A 26,010-nucleotide genomic window follows, 5' to 3' on the forward strand; every position below is an offset into this window, starting at 1 on the left:
AAGGCAGAGCTACAGAGTTAGAAAGGTCTTCCATCAGCTTGTTTGCTCTTCAAATGGTTGCAGCAACTAGGGCTGGGCCAGGCCAAAACCAGGAGCCTAGAACTCCTTCTTGTCTCCTACTTGGGTGGCAGGGGCCCAAGGGATTGAGCCATCTTCCACTGCTTTCCCAGGTGCAATAGCACGGAGCTGTATCATAAGTGGGACAGCCAGGACTCCGACCTGCTTTCATATGGGATGCCAGTGTTGCAAGTGACAGCTTAATGCCAATTTGCAGGTGTTTTTATTCTTCTTAATTTCTACCAATCTGAAAGGTATAAAGTGGTATTATATTATTATTTTAATTTTTCTTTGCTTGATCAATTGTAGTATTGAGCATTTTTTAAATATGTTTATTGGACATCTGGATTTTTCTCTTATATGAAGTTATGAATTTCATATTCATTCATATCATCTATGCATTTCCACTAGGTTTGTGTTTTCTAACCTATTTCTGAGAGTTGTTTGTATATTATGGACATTAATCATCAACTAATATAACACAATTAATGTGCTAGCATTCTATTTAAAAACTTTATTGGCTCTGCTCTGCCAACATAATAAAGTCTAAGTTCTTTCATAAAGAAGGTAGGTGGTCTGGGCGGGAGGTGGTGTTCAGATGCCATGGTAAGAACAGTTAGGAACTCCCTTCTCCCTGCGTGTCTGTTTACACCCACTGATTTACACAGAGCTTGAACAGCACGCTCTATGAGAAGTAAAGTCTCAGCCTTGTTGCTGGTTAGGTTTCAACCCCTGATGGGCTGGAATGGCCCTGAGAGAGGCATGATTATACGTAGGGGGTGTCCTGAGAAGTAAGTCGTCTTTTTTTTTTAAAGGGTGTAGACCTAGTATTTTTTTAAAAAATATTTATTTTATTTATTTGAAAGAGAAGAGTTACAGAAAGGGAGAGAGAGAGGGAGTAGGAGACAGAGAGAGAGGTCTTCCATTCCACTGGTTCACTCCCCAAATGACTGCAATGGCCGGAGCTGCGTGGATACAAAGCCAGGAGCCAGAAACTTCTTGCAGGTCTCCCATGCAAGTTCAGGGGCCCAGGCCATAGCAGAGAGCTGGATCAGAAGTGGAGCAGCCAGGGCTTCAACCTGTGCCCATATGGGATGCCGGCACTGCAGGCTGGGGCTTTAACCCACTGTACCACAGCGCTGGCCCCAAGAACTAAGTCTTCTTAGACAAGAAGGACTCTGTTCCCACAGATCAAAGCTGAGGGAGTGGTGTCCTGGTTCACAGTAGACGCCAACATCAGAACCCAACTGTAGCTCCTGCAAGACAAGAGGTGTCAGTCTAGTCAGGCTGCGGCTCCAGCAAAATACGCAGACTGCCTAATTTATAAACAATAGGAGCTGATCTCTTTTATCTTTTGTAAAGATGTATTTATTAATTTGAAAGGCAGAACTACAGAAAGGCAGAGGCAGAGAGAGAGAGCGCTTCCATTTGCTGGCTTACTTCCCAAATGGCTGCAGTGGCCAGGGCTGGGCTGATCTGAAGTTGGAAGCCAGGAGTTTCTTCTGGGTCTCCCACATGGGTCCAAGGGCCCCAAGAACTTAGGCCATTCTCTGCTGCTTTCCCAAGCACATTAGCAGGGAGCTGGATCAGAAGTAGAGCAACCGGGACTTGAACTGGCACCCATATGGGATGCTGGCACTGCAGGTACCTGCTGTGCCACAGTGCCGGCCCCTTAGAAATTTATTTCTTACAGTCCTAGAGCCTAGGAAATCCAAGATCAAGGTGCTAGCAGATATGGTGCCTTTTTTAAAATTAATTTATTTTCAAAGAGTTAGGGAAAGGAAGAAACAGATCTTCTATCTACTGATTCACTCCAAGATGGCTGTGTTAGCCAGCCCTAGGCCAGGCCAAAGCCAGGAGCTTCATCCAGGTCTCCCATGTGGGTGGCAGGGCCCAAACACTTGGCTGTCCTCTGTTGCTTTTCCCATGCCATTAGCAGGGAGCTGGATCAGAAGTGGAGCAACCGGGATTCGAACCGGCACCCATATGGGATGCTGGCATCGCAGGCAGCAGCTTTACCTGCTATGCCACAGCAGCGGCCTCATTGATGTCTTGCTCTCTGCTTCTAAGAGGGCACATTCGTGCTGCACCCTTGAGGTGGGAGGCACCAGGCTGTGTCACGTGATAGAAGGGCCAGGCAGCTCTCGCGGCTTCTTTCATAAGGGCGTATTCCCGTTCACAACGGTGAACCTCACGACTCAATAGCTTCCAATAGGCTGTACCTCCTAATCCTATCACACTAGGGATTAAGTTTCAACATGAATTTTGGCGAGACACAAACATTCAGACCGTAGCAGGGGGCCTGTGTGGCGGGTCAAGGAGCTATTACTTTGGAGCCAAACAGCCTCCCTAGGGAGCCCCTCACCGACCCGTGTCGGACAGATCACAGCTGGCTGGGCCTGTGGCAGTGACGTTGTGCTGCTTTGCGGCAAGGCTGCGCCCGTCTCAGCGTTAGGATCCTGGATGTCTCCGTGTTGGCGCCAATGACAGGAAAAGTGTTGCCGCCCGGTGTTTGTTCCCTGTTGATGCGTGGATACCTGTGATCACATACTTGCGGCCCGGCCAGACACGGTAACAAGTAAACATATTTCCCCGAGTCCCCTAAGGAATTGGTGGAAAAGATCTTGAAAATAACTTGCATTTGCTCCAAGAATCTTGGCTTCCTTTGATCAAGCCAGCGGACTCAGAGCATTTGAGAGCTGGGTGTTGATGCTCGTGGGATTACCTCCACACACCTGTGAAGAAGCCCTAAACCAGTGGCTCCCATTCTCACTGGACACCAGAAAGACTGGTGGTGCCTACCTTTCCGTCTCATCTCCTACAATTTTCCTCTGCCCTTCTCTACTTGTGGGATGTGTGAAGCCAATAATAATTCCCTCCATACTTTAGAACAATTTTGCAGGTGCTAATTCTGTTTTCCTGAAACACTCAATCCTGCAGCTGCGTTCTTTATTGACTAACTCCTGTCAGTCACTGCTTCATTTTTTTAATTAAAAAAAGATTATTAAGATTTATTTTAAAAGATTTATTTATTTATTTGAAAGTCAGAGTTACACAGAGAAGGAGAGGCAGAGACAGAGAGAAAGAGAAGTCTCACATCTGCTGGTTCACTCCTCAATTGGCCACAATGACTGGATCTGTCTGCACCAAAGCCAGGAGCTTTTTCTGGGTCTCCCATGCAGGTGCAGGGGCCCAAGGACTTGAGCCATCTTCTTTTGCTTTCCCAGGCCATAGCAGAGAGCTGGATCGGAAGTGGAGCAGCTGGGACTTGAACCGGTGCCCATATGGGATGCTGGCACTGCAGGGGGCGGCTTTACCTGCTATGCCACAGTGCCAGCCCACAGTCATTGCTTCTTTTAGGAAGCCCTCCTTGATTATGCTAGCTGGGGCTTGAGGTCCCCCCTAATTCTCTCATGACTTCCTGTGTGGCCCCACACACTCCACTCCTTCTACCAGACTGCGCGCTAGTCCCCTCAGCATGGAGTACAGGGTCAGACACAGAGCAGACAATAATGCTTGTTAAATGAATGGATGGATGGAGGGAAAAGTAAGTTTCTACATGTGCCCCATGCGTGCTCATTTTTGCTGAAAGAAATGAGATAGTCCCTGTCCTCAAGTAATTGATAACCCAGCTGTTGCTGGTTTTTGTTTGTTTTTCCCATCCAAAAAAAAAACCTGCTAAATGATTATACACACATAAAATTAATGTTACACTGCATAATATATATCCTGTAAGAGGAGAGAGGGCTGGGAGAAGTGGGTATAATAGAATTGTACATTAACAAGAGAGAGAATATCCTATTTTGTTAGTGGACATCTCTACAAGGATGCGTCAAAGAGTCCATGGACAAGAATGGAATTGAAGGATAAGTTGTGGAAGACACTTGCCTGGTGGCTAACATACCGGTTAGGGTGCCCACATCCCCTGACGGGGCCCCTGGCTTTGGTGCCCACCTGTGACTCCTGATCCCAGCTTCCTGCTAATGCAGACGATGGGACACAGTGGGTGATGGCTCAAGTGACTGGGTCCCTGCCACCCACTTGGGAGACCTGGACTGAGTTCCTGGCTCCTGGCTTTGGCCTACTTCAGTCCTGGTTGTAGGTATTTGAGAGTGAATCAGTGGATAGGAGCGGGCTCCCTCTCTCCCTCTCTCTGTCTTTCAAATAAATAAACAAAAATTTTCCAAAAAAGATAAATTTATTTTAGTGCAAAAAAATTTGAAATTCATGTATGTGAAGAATTTTCAAAAAGTTTGTGGGAATGTGTAATTGTGAAAAAACTATGCATAGATTTCTATTTTTATATTAAACTTCTTTCCATTTTCCATGAACTTTGTGAAGTATCCTCATATAATGTACCCTCAAAAATAACCTGCAGATATGTACTGATTATCGACTGTGAGAAACTCACTGTGCCAGTCCCAGAAGTGGAAAAGCAAGAAGACTGGCTTAAGCCCTTAATGGGCTTCTGATCCAGGTAGAACCACTTCAGACTCTGGAAGTAGATTCAATTAACAGAAAGGTGGGGCTGGCGCTGTGGCATAGCACATAGCCACTTCCTGCTAATGCACCTGGGAGAGCAGTAGAAGATGGCCCAAGCGTCTGGGCCCCTGTTCCCACGTGGGAGACCCAGAAGAGGCTCCTGGCTTTGGCCTGGCCCAGCCCTGACCATTGCAGCCATCTGGGAAGTGAACCAGCAGATGGAGAATTCTCTCTCTCTCTCCCTCTCCCTCCCTCCTTCCCTCCCTCCCTCCCTTCCCCCACCTTTCAAATAAATAAAATCTTTAAGAACAAGCAAACAAATAGGTAATGAACAAGTACCATAGCTTGTTCAATAGGACAGGACACATAAAAATATAGCAAACAGAGTTCACGTATTAAAACAGCAGGGGTTGATAGACTGATATAGAGATGGCGTGCAGCCCCGGGGGAGCTGTGTGAAGTGAGTTCTAGTACGCACTGTTAGTGGGAAGCTGAATCGTACCTATTTCCTTGAAGGCAGTCTGGCAACCTTGTCAAGACTTTCAGAAATGTTCCAACTCTTGGACTCAGTAACTCTGTTAGTAATCTATGTTAAGGTAATAAACAGATGCTTATATACAAGGATATTAATAACAGTGTTATTGTTAATAGAAAAATAGCCAACTAAAATATGAAACAAGGGAGAATCAGTTAAATAATTTATGGTTCATTTGTATGATGAACAATATGCCACCATTAAAATCCATGGTTTTGGGGCCAGTGCTGTAGCGTACTAGGTTAGGCCTCCGCTTGTGGTGGTGGCATCCCGTATTGGCACAGGTTCGTGTGCTGGCTGCCCCTCTCCTGATCCAGCTCTCTGCTATGGCCTGGGAAAGCAGCAGAAGATGGCCCAAGTCTTTGGCCCTTCACCCACATGGAAGACCTGGAGGAAGCTCCTGGCTCCTGACTGTGGATCAGCTCAGCTCTGGCTGTTACAGCCATCTGGAGAGTGAACCAGTAGTTGGAAGACCTCTCTGTCTCTCCCACTCTCTGTCTGTAACTCTGCCTCTCAAATAAATTAAAAAATCTTTTAAAAATAAAATCCATCTTGTCTGAACAATGTAGCATTGTGGAAAATTGTTCATGTCATAACATTAAGTGAAAAAATATACAAAGCTACAGACACAGAATCTACATTTTGTGACTGCAAAAAAATCTTAGATGATAGCAGTGGTGGGATGTCTGGTGGTTTTTTTGGTCGTTTTCTTAATTTTCTAAATTACCCACAAGCACGATGAACAGATAAGCGGTGCCAATCATTTCACAGCCGGGTATGGCTTTGTTCTCTGCAGTGTTTGAGAGGGGCATGCATGGGAGGAAAGCAGAGAGCGTACCTGACACACTGCCATTTCTCTTTGCTGCATTTAGGTGTTTTACACCAAGTTTGTGGGTGGGACAACTTGAAGGTGACAATAGGCAGTCTTCCAATCCCTGTCCCAGGGGTCTTTTTTTCTTTTTTTTTTCTTTTCTTTTTTTGCTACTCTAAAATAATACTTGATGAGGAAAGAGTGGAGGAGTGCTTGACAGGGTTTGCAAGATAAGCAAAGATTCCTCTGGTTGCAATCATTCTCCCCTCCTAAGAGTCCTTAATGAGCGTTCAGGACCCTCTGACCTGCCCCAGGCACAAGGAGGTCACCAGTGTCTCAGTCCTTTGACTGGCCGAGGGGTGAGGTGGGGGTTGAAGGATTAGAGAAGATGCAGGCTCGGATATCAGTCAAGAAGATATCAATTAGACAGCCTAGGAGTCAACCCACCTAATACGCAGGCTTCAGGCAGACTTGGACATTTCACAGGCAAAAATCAGCTTCCATTTCTATCATTTCCCCTTCCCTGCCCCTACAGCCGGCCAGTTCATCAAGGATTTTACATTCATGATTTCATTTGCTCCTAACCACAACCCTTTGAGAGAGGTCCTGGTCTCCCCACTTAACAGATGAGATCATCGAGGTTCAGTAGATCAAAGGATTTGCCCAAGGTCTCTCACTTAATAACAGCCAGAGTGGGAACTCGGAATTCTGATTCCTCTCAAGAACATTCACAGACAACGCTGAAAAGGGAGAAGAAAATTGAAACTGCTTATCTACTGGAAGTTTTCTTCACGTGTTTTTTTTTTAAAAAAAAAAGGTTATTTGAGAGGTAGAGTTACCTCTCTACAGTGAGAGGGAAAGACAGAGAGAGAGGTCTTCCATCTGCTGGTTCACTCCCCAAATGGCCACACAATGCCTGGAGCTGTGCTGATCCAAAGCCAGGAGCCAGGAGCTTCTTCCAGCTTCCACACAGGTACAGGGGCCCAAGCACTTGGGCCATCTTCTACTGCTATCCCAGGCCATGGCAGAGAGCTGGATCGGAAATGGAGCAGCCGGGACCAGAACTGGCACCCATATGTAATGCCAGAGCTGCAGGCAGAAAATTAACCTACTGTGCCACAGCACCAGCGATTCATGTGATTTTTTTTTGAAGATTTATTTGTTTATTTGAAAGGCAGAGTTACACAAAGAGAGAAGGAGAGGTAGAGACAGAGAGAGAAAGAGATCTTCCTTCCATTGGTTCACTCCCCAGATGGCCGCAACAGTCAGAGTTGTACCAATCCAAAGCCAGGAAACAGGAGTCTCTTCCAGGTCTCCCACGCAGGTGCAGGGGCCCAAGGACTTGGGCCATCTTCTACTGCTTTCCCAGGCCATAGCAGAGAGCTGGATGGGAAATGAAGCAGCCAAGACTTGAAACAGCGCCCATATGGGATGCCGGCACTGCAGGCAGCAGCTTTACCCACTACGCCACAGTGCCAGCGATTCACGTGTTTTTTAACTACTGTTTCTCTCTATGAAATCATTTTTCACTTCTCAGCCCATATCATGGATGCCAAGGTGCCACCTCTGAGCCTTAGCAAGGTTTAATTCTCAATTCAACCCTGTGAAGGGAGTGACTGTTTCCAGTTTATAACTAAGGACCCTGTGGGATCAGAGAGCCTGAACGAGTGACTCAGAAGTGGCCCAGGCAGGACCTGTACCCAACTCTTCTTGGCAACAGAACTTAAGATACTTTCCAAGGCACTCCCCAGCCTCCCCAGGCAGCGGGCACTCAGTGTAAACCCCCGGGGGCCCACTCTGATTGGTCAAGGTACGTCTGAGGAACTTGAATGCTTAAGAGTTGATGGTCACAGCCAGTCAAGTTAGGGCACGGGGCCATGCATTAGTGGTTCATGCGTCAGAGGACAGCTCCCTTCCTCGGCTGAGCACATTTGACATCCCCTCTTCTAGAACATCTCCCCAGCCTTGCCCGAACCTGCTTAGCTTGAGAGCACCCTACCTACCTCTCCCCTTTCCTAGCTTACTTTCCAAATGATTTTCCCTTGAGATGGTCACTGAACCATCACAGAAATCTCTGCAACCCATCCTCAAGGCAACTGCCTGCCTGCACGTCAGCAGGGGAGGAGACAGGTTCTGGGGGCAGAAGGCAGGGTCCTGGGTCTGCTACTAACTCTTTCCAGGCGGGAGACCAAACTGTCTTCTCAACTTTCAGGAGGTTCTCATTTGGAGCATACATCGTGGCACTAGATTAAGCTGCCTGGGGTTAAGTCCCACCTCCGCTTCTGATCTGGCTTCCTGCTAATGCAGGAATGAGCAGCTAATGAGCAGCTGATGGGTTCTGGTCATCCACAAGGGAGACCTGGATAAAATCCTTGGCCTCTGGCTTCAGCGTGGCCCAGCCTTTGTTGTTGTGGCCATTTCGGAAGTGAACTAGCCAATGAGAGATCTTTTTCTCCCCTTCTCTGTCTCTCTTTCTGTCCCTCTGCCCTTCAAATAAATTAATAAAATTTAAAAAAAAAAAAAAAAAAGAAAGTTCAATGGCCAGCGCCGTGGCTCAATAGGCTAATCCTCCGCCTGCAGCACTGGCACACCGGGTTCTAGTCCCAGTCGGGGCACTGGATTCTGTCCCAGTTGCCCTTCTTCCAGGCCAGCTCTCTGCTGTGGCCCGGGAGTGCAGTAGAGGATGGCCCAGGTCCTTGGGCCCTGCACCCACATGGGAGACCAGGAAGAAGCACCTGGCTCCTGGCTTCGGATCAGCGTGGTGCGCCGGCCGCAGCACGCCAGCCACAGCGGCCATTGGAGGGTGAACCAACGGTAAAAGGAAGACCTTTCTCTCTGTCTCTCTCTCTCTCTCACTGTCTACTCTGCCTGTCAAAAAAAAAAAAAAAAAAAAAAAAGTTCAAATCATTTCCCTTACCCAAGAAAAGAGATTTTCATCCTCTGCTTAAAAAAAACTCATTGGAGGCTTTAACCTATTGCACCACAGCGCCAGCATCCCATATGGGCATCAGTTCTAGTCTTGGCTGCTCCACTTGCAATCCAGCTCCTTGCTAATGTGCCTGGGAAAGCAGAGGAAGGTGGCCCAAGTTCCTGGGCCCTACATCCACATGGGATCTTTGGAAGAAGCTCCTGGCTCCTGGCTTTGGCCTGGCCCAGCCCTAGTCATTGCAGTCATCTGGGGAATTAACCAGCCAATGAAAGATCTCTCTCTCTCTCTCTCTCTCTCTCTCTCTCTCTCTCTCTCCTTCTCTCTCTCTCTAACTCTGCCTTTCAAATAAATGAATCTTTTATAAAAATCATTCTAGCGTTTCCCCATTCCAATGTCTTTTATCACCAGCTCACTGAGCTTGCAGCTGGGCGCCCTGTCTCTCCTTACACCACGCCCTTGGTCCCCCACACCCAGTCCTTGCCACCTTCCGATCTTCAGCCCTGCTCCCACAGTCTGGGGTCTGGGGGCCAATCACAACCAATAGAGGTCGTGCTCCAGGCCTGACCCCATCACTGCATTTCTTGTCACTTAGCACGTGTAATGCTCATGACGTGTTTGTCCAGGCTCCTCGATTAAACACGAATTGCAGACTGTTAGGAACGGGAGGAACCCGGAGCACCTCCACAGCCTGTTCCCCGACACCCCAACGTCCTTGGCATTTGGCCTGGAATTCCCCCTACATTCCAGCCACAGTTCCCAAGGGGACTGCTGCTTCTGTTTCCTTGTGTGCTTGCCTCTAAAGTAGAGACAGGGCCCTCCAAGTCAGTGTTCAGTGTTGCTGGGGGTGGGGACAGGGTCTTCTAGCTCCAGTCACCTGCAGAGGACCTCATGGTTTTGCCAGGAGACCTGCAGGTGCCGGCATGGCTGCTCCATCCCGCTTCCATGGTGCCAGGGCTGGGATCAAGCCACCTACACTGCCTCTAGTCCCAGCCCCCTTGCCACAGCCCAGCCTGGTGCCCTTCCCTCTCTGGTCTAAGCTGCCTCCATTCCTGGGAGGGGAGGGATGAGTGCCGCCTCCAGACTCTTCTGCACCCAGTTCTGCACAAGTCTTGCCCCAACCCGTCCCGGCCCGGGAGTCTCAGCCGGGCATTTGTGCTCCCAGTGGCTTGGGTTGGCCACGGTAACCACGCCCCATGAGGATTAATGAGCTTCTCAGGCCTGTTGGGTGAATCTACCCTGGGAAACTGCCTAACCCGGAGCTGGCTCTATCCCCACAGCACAGCAGCATGCCTTGGATGAATCAGAGCTTGCAAATGTTGAAACGACTGCCCCTGTGTCCCTAGGGCTCACACATTCTTCCAAATGCTATCGCCATGGGTTTTCTTTCATGCTAGGCTTTCTACCTGGTCTACAACTTGGCTTAGGTTTGAGTGAGTGAGTTCCTTTTTGTGTCAGTTCTCAATTGTTCCTGCTAGGAGAAGCAGCAGTGGCTTGGATAATCCAAAGGGACAGATTACCTAAAAATAATGTAAGCTTATCTCTGGAATGTGTTAGGTGATTTATTTGTTTTAGGCAGAGCATTTACCTGCCTCATGATACTTAATGCAGGGTAATGAGAGATGAGTTAGATGGGTAGCCCTAGCGGGGAGGCAGGAGACAGGAATCAGCGGGCAGGGCTAGCAAACAACAGGACCAGCTTTCACCGTGCAGATTCCCACCCTCCATCTCCATGTGCCTGGGGTGGACACGGGCTCGGTGCTTTCGTCCTAGGAAGGAAAGGTCCACACATCTTGCCGTCTTCCTGTTGGTGTGGGTATGGGGAGACTTGCCATATTGGATAATGGAGGAGCAAGTCAGGCAGATGAGAGTGCTTATTGAGTCCAGGAAATTGAGACCAGAATGAAAAGGGTGAGATGCAATGTTTGTCTTCCAGCAAGTATGGGAAGGAAGGTCCCCTTGGGAGCTGATGGATAGCTCACCTCCTACTGCATTTTCTAGGATCTTAGAACACCTAATCCTTAGTATCAGAATACAAGAAGGCTCCAGTGAGCAGTGGACAGAGTATGAGCTGTATAGGATTTAGGCTCAGAAGACAAGGATTGCCTCGCGTTGGCTGTGGAATCTTGGGAAAGTGATTTGATTGTTCAGCCTCTCAGTGTACTCATCGGGGAAAGCCAAAGCAAGAGCAACAATAAGAGTAGTACCTTACAGATGAGCACCTGCTATAGTCTGAATGTTTGTGCGCCAATTCCAATGTTGAAATCTTAATCCCCAAAGTGATGGTATTAGAAGGCAGGGGCTTCAGGGTGGTGGTTAGGTTGTAAGGGTGGAGCACTCATGAAGGGCATCAGCGCCCTCATAACAGAGGCCCGGGGAGACTGTTCACACCTTCCACCACGTGAGGACCCAGCCGAAAGGCACCACCTGCGAACCAGGAAGCCCTCACTAGGCACCAAATCTGTAAGTGGCTTTATCTTGCACTTCTCCATCTCGAGACTGAGAAATCAATTTCAATTATTTATAAGCTACTTAGACTCCAGTGTGTAGTGATAGCAGACCAAACAGAGCCAATGTCAGCTAGAAAAATTATTATTATTATTATTATTATTATTTTGGAAGCTGTACTATCTTGTGCCATTGTTACTTACTACCATAACCATAACTCACTAAGACCCAACCACAATCCTGGAAAAGGGACAAAAAGGACATGCCCTCCCTGTATTGAGCCACCCTGGAGTTTGAAGGACTCGGTTCTCAGCACCTAGGGGTCTATTCCGGTGTGGAGCACCGGAACTCAGGCAGACCAACTGTCTTCTGGCACGAGGTCTTTTCCCATGGCCCTGACATTTGGTTGAATTTGTTACTGATCCTGGGTCTCAGCATCCCAAATGGACACTGGTTCGAGTCTTGGCTGTTACACTTCTGATCCAGCTCTCTGCTATGGCTAGGGAAAGCAGCAGAAGATGGTCAAGTCCTTGGGCCCCTGCACTGTATGAGAGACACAGAAGAAGCTCCAGGCTCCTGGCTCCAGATCGGCCCAGTTCCAGCCATTGCAGCCGTTTGGGGAGTGAACCACCAGATGGAAGACTTCTCTCTCTCTCTCTCTCTCTCTCTCTCTCTCTCTCTCTGCCTCTCTGTAACTCTGCCTTGCAAATAAATAATCTTTAAAAAAAAGTTAGCCCTAGCCTGTTGCTGTGGACCCACACTGATGAAGTTTAAAAGTAAGCCTCAAAGAGGCTGGTGCAAGGGCACAGCTGGTGAAACCTCTGTGTTGCTGGCATCCTTTATCAGTGCCAATTCGAGTCCTGGCAGCTCCACTTTCAATCCAGCTCCCTGCTAATGTGCTTGGGAAAGGAAAGCAGCTCAAGATGGCCCAAGTACTTGGGCTCTTGCCACCCATGTAAGCGATCTGGCTCCTGGCTTTGGCCTATCTCAGACCCAGCTGTTGTGGCCATTTGGGGAGTGGACAAGTAGATGGAAGATCTTTCTCTTTCTCTCTGTTTCTCCTTCTCTGTAACTCTGCTTTTCAAAAAATAAATAAATCGTGGCCGGTGCTATGGCTTAGCGAGTAAAGCTGCCGCCTGCAGTGCCAGCATTCTGTACGGGCACCGTTTCGAATCCCGGCTGCTCCACTTCCTACTCAGCTCTCTGATATGGCCTGCAAAAGCAGTAGAAAATGGGCCAAGTCCTTGGGCCCTGGCACCAGCATGGGAGATCCAGAGGAAGCTCCTGGCTCCTGGCTTCATATTGGCTCAGCTCCTGCCATTGTGGCCATCTGGGGAGTGAACCAGTGGATGGAAGACTCTTTCTCTCTCTCTCTCTTTTTCTGCCTCTCTGCCTCTCTGTAACTCTGCCTTTCAAATAAATAAATAAATCTTTAAAATAAATAAATAAATAAATCTGAGGCTGGCATTGTGACATAGTAGGTTAAGCCTCCACCTGTGGAACTGGCATCCCATATGGGCACCAGTTTGAGTCTTGGTTGCTCCACTTCTGATCCAGCTCCCTGCTAATGGCCTGGAAAAGCAATGCTTGGGTCCCTGCACCCACACAGGAGACCTGGAAGAAGTTCTTGGTTTCTGGCTTCAGATCAACCCAGCTCCAGCCATTGCAGCTATTTGGGAATGAAGCAGCAGATGGAAGACCTCTCTCTCTGTCTCTCCATCTCTCTGTCTGTAACTCTACCTCTCAAATAAATAAATAAATCTTTAAAAAACTAAATCTTAAAAGCCTTGAAGCCTCAGCTAACTCAAAGGAAGTGAACTGCAGGCTGGAACAAAGTAGAGCACTATGTAAAGGATTACAACAAGATCCAACACCTGCCAAACTACAATCCACAACATTCAGCCATCAGTCAAAGCAAGCCAGGCATGCATCAAAATAGGAAAATATCCATAACCAGGAGAAAAATCAGTCAATAGAAACAGACCCAGAAGTGATGGAATTAGAAAAGAACATTAAGATAGCTAACATAAGCGTGCTCCACATGCTGAGGAAGATAGAGGAAAACACAAGCACAATGAAGGGAGAAATGCAAGACGCAAAAAAAATCCAAATGAAACTTGCAGAGATGGAAAACTTAGTATTTGAAATAAAAACATACTGAATGAGATTAAGAGCAAATTCAATGCACAGGATCACTGAACTCAAGACATAGCAATAGAAAGTGTTCAAAGCTAAAATGCTGAGAGAGAGAGTGGGGCCCTTCCATTACCTGTGAGACAGTACCAAGCAATGGAACACTTGGCAGTTTGGGTCCTAGAAGAGAAAGGGGAAGACACAAAAAATTTTTAAAAGTAATGTGTAAACTTTCCCCAAAATTTGTGAGAACTAAACTCACAAGTATAAGAAGATCAGAGAGCTCTAAACAGAATAAATATAAACACATCATGGCACACAGAAATAAAGCTTCTGAAAACCAAGGATAAAAATAAAAATCTTAAGAGTGATACCGCTGTGATATAACAGGTAAAGCCGCCCCCTGCAGTGCTGGCATTCCACATGGGCGCCGGTTCAAGTCCCGGCTACTCCACTTCTGATCCGGCTCTCTGCTATGGCCTGGGAGAACAGCAGAAGATGGCCCAAGTCCTTGATCCCCTGCACTGGCATGGGAGATCCAGAGGAAGCTCCTGGCTCCTGGTTTCAGATCGACGCAGCTCCAGCAGTTGCTGCCAATTGGGGAGTGAACCAGCAGATGGAAGATCTCTCTTTCTCTCTCTCTCTCTGCCTCTCCTTCTCTCTTTGTGTAACTCTGACTTTCAAAATAAATAAATAAATCTTTTTTAAAAAAGTGATCAGAGGAAAGCCATTATTCACAGAGTAAAAAAGGCAAGGATAAACAGACTCTTCATTCTGGAAACCTGGCAAGCCAGAAGAGGGTGGAGCAATGTTTTCACTTCATTGAAAAACAAAACTGTCCACCTTGGAATACTGTGCCCTGAAAAAAATCTTTCGGAAAGAAAGGCAAAATACTTTTTTTCCTGATGAAGAAAAATGGAGAGAATATGATGCCAGTGGTTCTGCACTAGAGAAGATGTGGAAGCTGAAGTGCTTTGGGCAGAAGGAAAACAACATCAGAAGAAATGTAAAGCCACACGGAGGAATACAGAGCGCCAGGAAGTGCTAAGTAAAAGGCAAACGGCAAAGAAATTTTTCATGCTCTTAAATTGCTTCAAAAGAGCATTGATTAATGTAATCATAATTGCAATGTCTCCTACATGTAATATATGTGGAAATAAAAGACATGACAACAGTAGAGCAAAGGAAGGAGGGGGGGAATGGAAGTGTGTTGCAGCCAGGTTCTTTCACTCTAAGTGAAGTAATATGAAGCTGTTGGAAGGTGGACTGGGATAAGTTGAAGCCATATATTGTAACGTATAGAGAACAACCACCATAGACGGATTTTTAAAGAGGGCCAGCTACTAAGCCAATTCTGGTGATATAATGGAATCCCATGCCCAAAAATGGCTTACCCAGTCGAAATGAATGCAGGAAAAGGAAAGAAATGAAAAGCACTTGGGGCACGCAGAAAACAAAGGACTTACATCTTCAGCCAGCGCAGATGAATAAACAGCCCCCCCACACACCCCCGCGCCCCGATCGGGGTGGGGGGGGAATCGGGGCCATGCTTTATGTTCCCTTCTTCACCTGGCCCTCCCCTGGACATTACCTGAGAGGACGCTAGGGAAACGGCCCTTGGGCCTTCATTTATCACCCAGATGGCAACAAGGGGCTCCACTTGGTTTAAGGGAAGAGCCAGTGTTCCAGGAGGTACCTGGGTGGAAAACTCCCCCGAGCTGAGCTCGCCTCCAGGGCCAGCATCTTCTACCCTCACAGGCAGAGAGGGCTGGGGCCTTCCCTGCCCACTTGAGAACGCTCTTTAAACAGAGGACGGCCAATCCCATTAGCATGCTAGCACGCATTTGTGCATTCGATTAGCAGGACTCAGATCCACCAGCCCTAGAGGACGAGCGAGCACCTGGACAGTGAGTTCGTGCCGAGATGAAAAGCTGGCAATGGTGGGCAAGGAGTCAGCAGGAAGCAGCTGTGGATCAGCTGTCCTGTCGCAGCTCTGCCCTTGGGCTGCTCCCGCTAAATCCTGTAGGGCAGTAGTGCGGTGGATCTTAATTTTTAAAATATATTTATTTTTTTGAAATGCAGAGAGAGAAATCTCCCATCTTTTGTGCCCTCCGGCTCTTTCTCGTACTATTTCTTCTAGAAGCAGCAGCATGCTGACATACTCTGAATCTTTGATTGTAGGGGGAAAAAAAGATTTTTATGTACTCATGAATACTTGGCAGCACCCTGTGAAAGAATCCACAGGGGCAGAGACTGGTTCCTGCTCCAGGAATTCCACTCCACTCTGGCCACGTCCGAGGCCTCGAGCCTGAGTGGGTCACACTGCGTGGACTTCTGTCCCCAGCAGAGGCCCTTCAGCTTTGAGTCCTGCCACTGGGCTGGGGCAGGACCAGCTAAACCTGAGGGCACCAAATGTATGTCAGAGGTATGTTTTCTCTCTTTCCCATTTGAGAAGATGTTCTTGGCCAGGAGGGTGGCCACTTCCTGCCCAAATTATGAGGTTTCCAAAAGGCATAAATAGTTTTGCTTGCCACACGGGCTTGGCTGAAGACGCCCTCCCATGGTATAAGGCAGGCCTCAGGAGGGCATCCAGGACCAGCACAGGGGAGACCGGGGCCAACACCAGCTGGGGCCAGCAGGCTTGAGGGCTGAGGGCCAAGGGCGAAAGGACCTGAAGAGGTATGCTGGAGAAACTTCCAGAAGAAATGTGCTGAGATGTGGTGAAGCATATCAAAGGACAGTTTAGTAAGTGATGAGTCAGAAAATCCATGTGGGGCTGGTGTCATAGCACAGCAGGTTAAGCCACTGCCTGCGACTCTGACATCCTATATCAGAGTGCTAGTTCATGTCCTGGCTGCTGTATTTCTGATTCAGCTCCTAGCTAATGCACCCGGGAAGGCAGTAGATGATGGCCTGAGTACTTGAGCACCTGCTCACATGGGAGACCAGGACAGAGTTCCTGACTCTTGGCTTTGGCCTAGCCCAGATCTGGCAGTTGTAGCCATTTGGGGAGCAATGGGAGTGACCCAGCAAATGGAAGATATTCTCCCCCTCCCTGCCCCCCCCTTTCTCCATCACTCTAACTTCCAAATAAATAAATCTTTAAAAAACATTCATGTGTCAGCTGAAGCACACTTAGATTGTTTCTAGATCTTGGCCATTGTGAATAGCACTGCAATAAACTCTTTGAGGTCCTGGTTTCATTTTCTTTGGATTGCATTCCAGACCCGGAATGGCTGCATCATATGATAGTTGTGTGTTTCACTATTTGAGAGCACTCCATGCTGTTTCCCGCAGTGGCTGTACCAACTTCCATTCCCAACGATGTTCAGGGTTTTCTTTCCTTGCCTGCACTCGCTCTTTTCTGCCTTTTGTATAATACCTCTATATTATATTATAAGGGACTAGGTGATATTTCATTGTGATTTTGACTTACATTGGTAAGCCATTAGTATGTCTTATTTTTTTTTGAAAAATGTCTCTTCAGGCCCTTTGCCCATCTTAATGGAATTATTTGTTCGGGTTTTTGTTGGTGGTGGTGGGTTTTTTTGTTTGTTTGCTTGTTTTGTTCTGTTGCTAGCTCTCTGTACCTTTTGCTCAATGTTGCTGTGAACCTAAAACTGCTCCAAAGAGTAACATCGGGGCAGGCATTTGGCACAGTGACAACCACTTCATATATCAGAGGGCCTGGGTTCAATTCCAGCTCAATTTCCAAATCCATCTTCCTACAAATGTGCACTCTGGGAGGCAGCAGGCGAAGATGGCTCAAGTACTTGGGTCCCTGGCATCCATGGAGGAGACCCAAACTGAGCTCTCGGCTCCCAGCTTCAGTCTGGTCCAGCCCTGGCTATGGTGGGCATTTGGGGAGTGAACCAGTACAAAGAAGAGATCTCTCTGTCTGATTCTGTTTATCTTCCTTTCAAAGAAATAAAAAATGGGAAACAGAAGGTCACTGAAAATCTATTAAAGAAGACCTTCCTCAAATATTTTCTGAATAAAATATCCACAAGTCTCCCATGTAGATGAATTCTAAATAATTCATGTAGATGCTCTACTCTCAATGAAGCGAAGCACAAATCCCCCCTCCTTAAGATTAGGCTGTGCATGGTGATGTCTGTCTAAAGAATCTAGCATGGAAAGGGGCAAAGGGAGGACTTTTATGGTGGAGACAACGGACAGATACTGCCACAGTCAAATGATCAAAGCATCAACAGTGATGGATCCTGTCCATAGTATATACTCTTTTTTTTTTTTTTTTGACAGGCAGAGTTAGACAGTGAGAGAGAGAGAGAGAGAGAGAGAGAGAGAGAGAGAGAGAGAGAAAGGTCTTCCTTTTTCCGTTGGTTCACCCCCTAAGTGGCCGCTATGGCTGGCACGTTGCAGCCGGTGCGCTGCGCCGATTCGAAGCCAGGAACCAGGTGCTTCCTCCTGGTCTCCCATGTGGGTGCAGGGCCCAAGGACCTGGGCCATTCTCCATTGCACTCCCAGGCAACAGCAGAGAGCTGGACTGGAAGAGGAGCAACCAGGACAGAATCCGGTGCCCCAACCAGGACTAGAACCCAGGATGCCGGCACAGCAGGTGGAGGATTAGCCTAGTGAGCCCCAGCACCGGCGATAGTATATACTCTTTTTTTTTTTTTATATGATGTGATGAAAATGTGACCTTTCTCCTAGATAATCCTGAGAAAAAGATTAGATTAATAATGAGTAAAATAGCAGGTAAATCCCAATGGAGAGACTTTCTACAAAATACCAGTCCAGTACTCCTCAAAATTGTCAAGATCATCAAAAGCAAGGAAAGTCTGGAAAACTCCAGTCAAGAGGAGCCTAAGCAGATGCAAAGCTAAATGTATTGTGGGGTTTGGATGAGGTCCTAGGACAGTTAAAAGGACACTAGGAAAAGCTAAGGATATCTGGATTGAATGTGGATGCTAGTTAAGAACAATGTTGGTCTGTTAATTATAGCAAATGCCCCACACTAATGTGACATGCTAATGCTAGGGATAGTGTGGTTTGGATATTAGTTTAAGTTTCCCCAAAGGCTAGGGTGATAAAGGCTTGGTCCCCAGAGTGGCGTGACTGGGAGTTGCTGGAACCCTTAAGAGGCAAGGCCAGTGGGAGGTCCTTGGGTCGTTGGGACCCTTCCCCTGGAGGTGGTTCTCATCTGACCTCTTGTGTTTTCAGCAGTGGGTTATTATAAAAGCCTGAGTTGGTTGGCCGGCGCCGTGGCTCAATAGGCTAATCCTCCACCTTGCGGCGCCGGCACACCAGGTTCTAGTCCCGGTCGGGGCACCGATCCTGTCCCGGTTGCCCCTCTTCCAGGCCAGCTCTCTGCTGTGGCCAGGGAGTGCAGTGGAGGATGGCCCAAGTGTTTGGGCTCTGCACCCCATGGGAGACCAGGAGAAGCACCTGGCTCCTGCTATCAGAACAGCGCGGTGCGCCGGCCACAGTGCGCTACCGCAGCGGCCATTGGAGGGTGAACCAACGGCAAAGGAAGACCTTTCTCTCTGTCTCTCTCTCTCTCTCACTGTCCACGCTGCCTGTTAAAAAAAAAAAAAAAAAAAAAAAAAAAGCCTGAGTTGGGCCCAACACCACCCACCCTTTCTCTCTGCATCCTGACTTGCCATGTGAATCTTCCTCCACCACAACCATCTGGCACCCTCTTCAGAGTCCAAAACAATGGGGCTGCCCAACCTTGGACTTGAACTTCCAAAACTGTGAGCCAAAAAGATAGTTTTTCCTTATAAAGTTAGTTGCCTCAGATATTTCACTGTAATAGCCCAAATCTAACTAATATGAGGGAAGACTGAGTGTGGGGATGTGGGAACTCTCTGTCCTATCTTTTGCCATTTTTCTGTAAATTTAAAACTATTCTAAAAAATAAAGAGGTTGACCACATTTATGTGTGTTCCAGGGTATAAGGCCTTTAGAAGTGGTGTGTACCTCATGCTTGTTTTCGGGGAGGGGGGTGCCTTAAGCCAGGGGGTGCACTTACCAGTCAATGGCCATCTCTCATCAGGCACCATGGTGTGTGATTTTAACACATGCTGTTATGCTAGTCAGTACCAAGTATAGCCTAAACACTCATACACCCATCCCCTGAAATCCTATGGTGGGCAGAAAGAACGTGCAGCGTAATGGTGGTTTCAGCCCACTTGGGTTGCCACAGCTGAATACCACAGGCTGAATGGGCTTAACAAACAAATTAATTCCTTGCAGTTCCAGAGACTGGGACCTGTCACATCAAGGTGTGGACAAGGTCAGCGGCACTGTGAGTCCTCTCCTCTTGGCTTGTGGGAAGCCTGCCCTCCTGCTGTGTGCTCACACAACCTCTTCTTTGAGCATGCGCGCAGGGGTTGGGGAGCTGTCTGAGGTGTGTCTTCTCAGAGGGGCACAAAGCTCATCATGAGGCCCTCACCCCCATGACCTCATCTGACCCCAGTACCTTCCAAAGTACCCATCTCTACAGACTGTCTCACTGGGGCTTAGCCCTTCCTTGTGTGGATGTTGGAAGGACACAAACATTCAGCGGTAACCTTGGTGAGAGTTCCTGGGCTTGATCAAATCCCGACTGTGTTCCTTGCTAGCTCGGTGACCTTGAACAATTTCCTCTGTGCCTGGCTATGCTTCTGTTTCCTCATCTGTAAAGTGGGGAATACTAACCATGCCTGCCTTGCAGGTTGCTCTGAGGAGTCAATGTGGCAATGTAGCTAACATTCTTAGAACAGTGTGGGTGTGTGTCAGAGTGCACCTGCTTCTGTCATCATTGACGTCATTCGTGAGCTTCTACTGATATCAGTGTGTGCACATACACGGTTGGCCCTCTGTATCATGGGTTCTGCATCCATAAATTCAACCAACCAAGGATGGAAAATTTTTTAAAAAATAAAGTGTGTCTGTATCGAACAGGTACAGACTTTTTTCTTGTCGTTCCTGAAGCAATACAGTGCAACAACTGTTACATAATCTAGAGTTGATTTGAAGTATATGGGAGGCAGGCATGTGGCACATCAGTTAGGATGCACCTGGGATACCTGTATCCCATAATAGAGTGCCTGGGTTTGAGCCCCTTTTCCACTCCCAGTTCCAGCTTCCTGCTAATGTGCATCTGGGGAGGTAGCTCAAGTGGTTGGGTCCCTGGCGTCCATGTGGAAGACCTGGATAGATTTCCTGGCTTCCTGGCGTTTTGGAAGTGAGTTAGCAGATGGAAGGTCTCTTTCTGTCTCTCAAATGATAAATAAGTATACAAGACAATGTGTATAGATTATGTGCAAAAACCATACCACTTTTCTATGATATATGAGCATCTGCAGATTTGGGTATCTGCAGGCTGTCAAGATATCAAGCCCATGGATCCCAAGGTCCAGTTATATGTAAAAAGTGTTCTAAATTCCAAAATGTTTGCGTAACACTGCAACCAACAGTGGTGACATTTTTGAAAAAGGGCTTGAACAGGGCGGATCTGCCGCCAGTGTTTTATTTTCTCTGCAGATGTGCCCATGGGCGACACCCAGCCAACGCTGGCCATTTCCTTCCTTTGTTCCCTGCCTCATTTGTCTGGCTGGAATTTTATGTGCTGGCATGTATTGACTTTTCTCTTAGGGAAAAAGGATGAGATTACATATTCAACTATATGATATTATTATAGTTCTTCATCCTACCTCATATTCTTTTTAGAGGCAAAGAATATATAAATAAAAGCAGACATCTAATAAGCACAACATTAGTTGCACATTCAATTCCATTTGAATTCCAAGTACAATGTTAATTTCTTAACAAATGCCTGCCTTCATTCCATGATTAGTTTTAGTGGTGAATTTACTCCCTCTGTGACTTGTAGCATATCACAGTCTTTGGCCCCCCTCTTTCAATTCGGCTAAAACAGCTTAGCCCATTCCCTTGTTCAACTTGCTACCCTATTTCAATGCTTGCTCCCACACACAAATTTCTTTCTCTCTTTCTTTTTAAAGATTTGTTTATTTGAAAGTCAGAGTTACAGAGAGAGAGAGAGAGGTCTTCCATCTGATGGTTCACTCCCCAATTGGCTGTAACAGCCAGAGCTGTGCCGATCCGAAGCCAGGAGCCAGGAGCTTCTTCCTGATCTCCCATGTGAGTCCAGGGGCCCAAGGACTTGGGCCATCCTCTACTGCTTTCCCAGGCCATAGCAGAGAGCTGGATTGGAAGTGAAAGCAGCCAGGACTCAAACCGTTGCCCATATGGGATGCTGGCACTTCAGGCCAGGGTGTTAACCTGCTGTACCACAGCACCGGCCCCACGAATTTATTTCTTAAAATTTTCACTTGTGATGAAATACATACCCTGTCCCAGTTACCCTCCTAATCATCTGTAAGCATCCCATTCAGTAGGCACTGTGTTTTTATTGTGAATGCTTGTTTTGTAGACTTACCTGCACTTAACTTGTGGGTGATGGGAGCATAATATATGCAGACTTATTTTTAAAAAGAAAAAGTCCTTAGATGCCTGGTAAGTACACCCAGAGGGCGCCTATGGAAAGTTTTTCTTTGCTATTTTTTAAATTTTCCTTTTAAGTAGCTTGGCTCTGTTCAACAGGAGAAGGTTCCATTTTCTAAGAAAATCCCGATAATCTAGGTAAGGGTAATTGCTGTCATGAACTTCCCCAGACAACTGATAACACATTCTGCTTATCTTTGGGATAAAAAACATCTCTCAGCCCTTGGCAAAGGCAGGAGCCACACAAATACTATTGTTGCCAGAGGGAGCCAGGCAGGAGGTGGGGGTGGGGGGTGGGGGCCGGGGGCTGGGAGGCCCAGGGCATGCTGGGAGGAGGAAGAAGCTGAGAGGTGCAGGGCCCTGGATGCTGCAGAGCCTGCTTCTCTAGGCTCTGGTTGGAAGCAGTGTTGTCTTAGCTGTCGCTACGGAACACCTGGATAAGTATGTTAGACAGCAGTTCCGGGGCAGATTTAAGGGCATCACAAACAAATGATACAAATCAAAGAGGAAATCTGGTGAACCAGAAGCTTAGAGAAGACTTCCTGGGAGAAGCAGCGTTCCGGGTGCACCTGCAGAAGCAGCTAGATCACCGGAGACACAGAGGGCGACACCAGACCCTGTTGCTAGAACCTTCGTGAGCCAAGAAGGAATGAACCCTTCCTGCAGGGAAAATCTGTATCGCTCAAACTGTGTCACTCTTCATTCTTATCATCTTCTAAACTCTCAATGGGGAGATGGGTTTCTGTCACGTTGCTGCCTCCAGCAAGCTCGAACATTTACCTTTCTGGTGCTTCTGTGCGTGAGGGCAGAGCAGTCTTTTCTTCTCTGGGGCATTGGCTTTCCGAGGGTGGAGGTCCCGGCTGTGATGGGTAGTGCGGCTGGGAGCCACACAAGGAGTTACTCCTTGTAGCCAAGGTTAGCATGGGAACAGTGTTTGGCTGTGATCAGATCTTTGGATAGTTCTGGGGTGCCTGTGACCAGCTAACTTTGCGGGAGGGAGACCTCCCCTATCCCTGACCTTGAGTTTCCCCAGAAAGAGAGCACTAGTGCAGCTTCTTGGCTAGGTGGATTCAGCATTGACATTGGCCTCTGCCTGGACCCTGGAGGCACAGCTCAACTCGGCTCCCTCTCAGCCTCTGGGGTCTCTGGTTCCTCTGGTTCCTCACCTTATCTTGGCTGTGTGGTTTCCCCAAGAAGAAAGGGCTCCTGGGCAGACAGCCATTAGGAAGATTGTCCCCCAGGAAACAACACACCCCTTATTTATGGTCTTTTCCTTTGCCCCATCAAATCAGATTTTGCTCTCTCCCATTACTGAGGTGAAGGAGACAAAGCCGTGTGCTTAATATGCAGAAGCCGTAGCTCACACCCCAGTTGCTATTATCCCTGCAAAAAAGACTCCTTTCAGTGCTACAAAATCCTTGAGCTATTTACTTTCACTGAGTGGGCTACATTTACCTATTTTTTGTTGCAAGTTTTATGTAGCATAATCACAAGGAAACTACTGTTTCTTTCGCTAACTAGTCACCCCATTGAAATTTTGTTAAAAAAAAATACTGCCTGGATGGGGGGAAAAAAGTCATGTAAAGGAATTTCAAGTAAGCACTGGATATGAATAAAGAATAATTATATTTTAGCTTATTTTTAATCTAAGATGAATAAAATCACTGACATATACAGGTATAAAAGCAATGTATGCTCTCAATTTGTTTTGGGTTTCCTCATCTGTAAAATGAAATAGATTATTTTTAAGGCACCTTCTAGTTTAATATTCTGTGGTTCTACAGGAGGCCATGTGCTCTTTTTGTTGGAAATTCAAGATGTAACATGATATAAAAAGAGGATTAGAAGGAGAAACAAAAATTTGGGGCTGGAGATTAGAGACTACCCACCCCCTTTTTTTTTCTCGGTCCTTGCCAGCTCTAAGGATGGTCAGTATTAGCGTGAATAGAAGTAACCAGTCAGTGCTCTCTGTATGCCCGAAGTTTAAAATCTGCAGCTAGGGGTGGGTGCTTAGTCCAGCTGTTAGGACTTCCCAGACCTGAGTGCCTAAGTTGGATTCCCAGCTCCGGCTCCTGACTCCGCTTCCTGCTAACACAGACCGTGGGAAGCAGCGATGATGGTTCAAGTAGTTGGATCTGTGCCATGCCACCCACATGGGAGACCTGGATTGAGTTTCCAGCCCCCATCTTCTACCCAGCTCAGTGCTGGCCATCGTGGGCATTTGGGGAGTGAATTGGTAGATGGGGTGTCTCTCTCTCTCTCTCTCTCTCTCTCTCTCTCTCTCCCCTCCCTCCTTCTCTCCCCCCTTCTTCCTCTCAAATTAAAAGAAAACTGTTTTAAATAAAAAAATTTAAATGCTTAATTTGGACACATACTCTTCAGTCTTAAGAAAATAATAAAATTTACGGCTGAAGTTTGCAAACTCAAATACCTCCAAGATTTTGGTCATGTAAGTGTGTGAAGTGCTGGGAGCGACAGTCAATAGGAGGGTGCCTGTCTCCTTCCCAGAAGTACGGAATTAAATACATAGTAAAACACAAATCTATGGCTATGTTTGGCCCACAGGCTACTAATTTCCCACTCTTGGATTCTAGCCCAACAAATCTCTGTTTTCTAAGTGAAGACTCAGATGTCCAGAGAGGGGCAGTGATTTGCCCACAGTCATACAGCTACTTCATGGTGTAGCAAGGCTGGCAAGTCCAGTTTCTTGCTTCCTGAGTGAGTGTTCTTCCACCTGATCATCTTCCAGTTCAGATCTGCTGCAGCCAAGCAAACCTACCGAATGCCCAGACGCTGGTCTTAATTGCAACTTGTTTATAACCATCCCTACTTCAAAGAGGTAAAAGTAGATTACTGTGGTTTGAATGCAGCCCCCAGAAAGTTAGGGGTTGGGAGCTTAAGCCCCAAATCCAACAGTGTTGGGAGATGGGGTCTAACGGGAGGCATTTAATGCCTTTATTGTAGAGCACTCTCAGAAGTGGGCTCAGTCCCCTCACCCCTCCTCCATCTCTTGCCCTCCCCCTCCCTGCCTTGTGAGAACCCAGCAGCAGAGCCTTTGACCTTGCGAGTGCCTTGCTCCTGAACATCCAGTCTCCAGGACCAGAATATAAATTTTCATTCTTTGTAAGTTACTCAGTCTCAGATATTATTTTTTTAAGATTTATTTTATTTATTTGAAAGAGTTACAGATAGAGGTAGAGACAGAGAGGTCTTCCATCTGCTGGTTCACTCCCCAATGGCTGGAGCTGAGCCAACCCAAAGCCAGGAGCCAGAAGCTTCTTCCAGGTCTCCCAGGTGGGCGCAGGAGCCCAAGGACTTGGGCTATCTTCTACTGCTTTCCCAGGCCACAGCAGAGAGCTGGATCAGAAGAGGAGCAGCGGGGACTCAAACCAGCACCCATATGGGATGCTGGCACTGCAGGCGGTGGCTTTACCTGCTATACCGCAGCACCAGCCCCTAAGTATTTTTTTATAGCAGCACAAAATGGACTGAGATAGACCTACATTAAAGTCACTTCCAAGAAGTGTTGGTGAGTTATTAAGTTATTAAATTATGAAAGTTCTAGAACACTACCATCCACAATCACAGAGGTAATTTTAAATGGCCTAGTAGCCACATTTTAAAAAGTGAAACCAATAAATCAAAAATATTATTTCAACTTATAATAAATAAAAAATTATTGAGGCAGCATTGTGGCTCAGCCAGTTAAGCTGCTGTCTGCAGTGCTGCCATCCCATGTGGGCAATGGTTCGAGTCCCGGCTGCTCCACTGCTGATCCAGCTCCCTAGCAATGTGCCTGAGAAAGCAGCCGAGGGTGGCCCAAGTGCTTGGGTCCTCTGCACCTACATGGTACATAAAGCACCTCTTTCTTCAGGTTGCACAGTTCAAGTTCTCAGTGGCCACGTGTGCCCAGTGGCTCCCACCCTGGACAGTGTAGTTCTAGAGGATTTCTCATTCCATTCTCACCCTGCTCCCAACCAACCAAGGAAGGGAGAAGTCCCCAGAGGCTTGTCTCTTTCAAGCCTCAGACTGCCAGTTAATTAAATCCCTAAGCAACGGCTGAGTCACTTGCAACTCCGGAAAACAATTTAAGAAACCTGTCTCAAAGCCAAGAACACAGCCAAGAACGAGGCAGGAGGGGAGGCA

At 47.3% G+C, this 26,010-nt stretch overlaps 1 long non-coding RNA gene across 1 annotated transcript in view; it reads right to left on the reverse strand.

The window, feature by feature from the left end:
• Positions 1–957: 957 nt before the first annotated feature.
• Positions 958–26,010, reverse strand: part of LOC133773729 (uncharacterized) — a 29,127-nt gene continuing 4,074 nt past the window's right edge. Inside the window, exons 2-4 of the long non-coding RNA XR_009867961.1 lie at positions 13,529–13,572; positions 2,427–2,576; positions 958–1,313 (exon numbers count right to left, since the gene is read on the reverse strand). This is a non-coding gene — a long non-coding RNA (uncharacterized LOC133773729). The remainder of the gene's footprint in view (positions 1,314–2,426; positions 2,577–13,528; positions 13,573–26,010) is intronic.

The sequence above is a fragment of the Lepus europaeus genome, chromosome 14, assembly GCF_033115175.1.
Source record: "Lepus europaeus isolate LE1 chromosome 14, mLepTim1.pri, whole genome shotgun sequence".
Classification (NCBI taxonomy): Eukaryota; Metazoa; Chordata; class Mammalia; order Lagomorpha; family Leporidae; genus Lepus; species Lepus europaeus.